Here is a 1,530-nt window from a genome sequence, read left to right on the forward strand (position 1 = left end):
CCCTCCTGCAGACAGCCTGCGGAGAGGTGCTGGCTGTTTGGAGGGACTGGGGATTGGGGGTGCAGCAGGTAGCCAGGTGTGCAGAATGGGAGAAGGAGCTGATGGGAAAGTAAGGGGGTGAGGGTGAAAATCTGAACTGCCAGAAAAGGGCAAACGAAGCCTCAGGGCCAGCGTCTTTAGGGAGCCCCCACCTCAGGCCTTGGTCCTTTGGGAAAATGCACTACGCTTTGAAGACGCTTTAGGAAAGTTACTGGATCGCCTCCATTTTCACTTGAAAAGAAAATAAAAATCAGAACCTCTAGGGGAGGATCAAAGATCCGTGTCTTCTGCTGCCTGAGACCTGCGTTAAAGGGCAGCACAGTCGCTGCCCCTGTGAGCAAAGCAAGGCTGGAGGCCAGCTGAAATGCCAGTTAAGGAGATTCCCGTTCTCCTCTCTGCCTGGGGCCACCCTGGGTTGATGGTTACACTGTCCATGATGGCAATTTCTAGGAGAGCCGTGAATCCCAGAGTTCGATCCCTAGGCTGCAGGATGCCTCCCCCTTAGGCCCCACCGCAAATCTGCCAAGTCTACCGCTTGTGCAGCTGTGAGAAGTGTCTCTGAACTGAAAACAAGTTTGTGCCTGAAGAAGTGGGTGCCTTTGGGAGGCTGGAGCACGCCATGTCATATAGGTGAATGCTTGTGTCTCCGGGACGGGGGCGGGACTAGAAACCGCAGTGGCCCACCCTCCAGAAAAGCGTCGGGCAGAGAGAATCACCCCTATCCGGTCGGATGGGGTTCTAAACCAGAATCATTCTGCCTTCAGGCCAGTGTGTCCCCCGTTGGAAACAGAAAACAAATCGTGCTCAAAGATGGTTCGTTGGGAACTTCCTGGAGGTCAAGGGAAAGGGCCGCTGCTGGAGGGGCCTCAGCACACCTCCCCACAGTAGGTCCTCCGCTGTCAAAGACAGCGGAAGGGGAAAGCCAAGTGGGAAAAACACAAATCCTGCCTGTCACTCCGTATTTCTTGACCTTGAGTCAATGGGTCTCTATACCTGGGGAGCTAATGAAATGACATACACCTTTGTGTTTGGGAAAGCGGCCTGAGGAAAACGTCCTCATAGCCCCACTCAGACCGAACCTGTTCCACAAGAGGAACTGCCCCCTCCCCTCCCCCAGCAAAGACCTTCGTCAAGAGGCTCCGTCCAAAACCTGCCCTGATAGGGCCCTTCAGACCGTGTAACACTAAGGAAATCTCAGCAGAGAGATGTCTGAGAGGAAGAATTGGACTTATTTGGGGGGAAAGAATAAGGAGACCACAAAATTATAACCACCAAACCAAGTGAAAACGCACTGCCATCCGGTTGGTTCTGCCTCCTATCGACCCTGCAGATAGGGTTTGGGAGGCTGTAAGTCTCCCTCTGAGTATCTGGTGGGTTTGAACCGCCGACGAGGCAGTGAGCAGTGCAGGGCCTGGTGCACAGCTCTGGAGGTCCTTGATCTAAACTCACTGCCATTGAGTCGATTGCGACTCACGGCAACACTGCAGGGCC

Source organism: Echinops telfairi, unplaced genomic scaffold (assembly GCF_000313985.2).
Source record: "Echinops telfairi isolate 266 unplaced genomic scaffold, ASM31398v2 ScPeMD7_2573;HRSCAF=3158, whole genome shotgun sequence".
Lineage (NCBI taxonomy): Eukaryota > Metazoa > Chordata > Mammalia > Afrosoricida > Tenrecidae > Echinops > Echinops telfairi.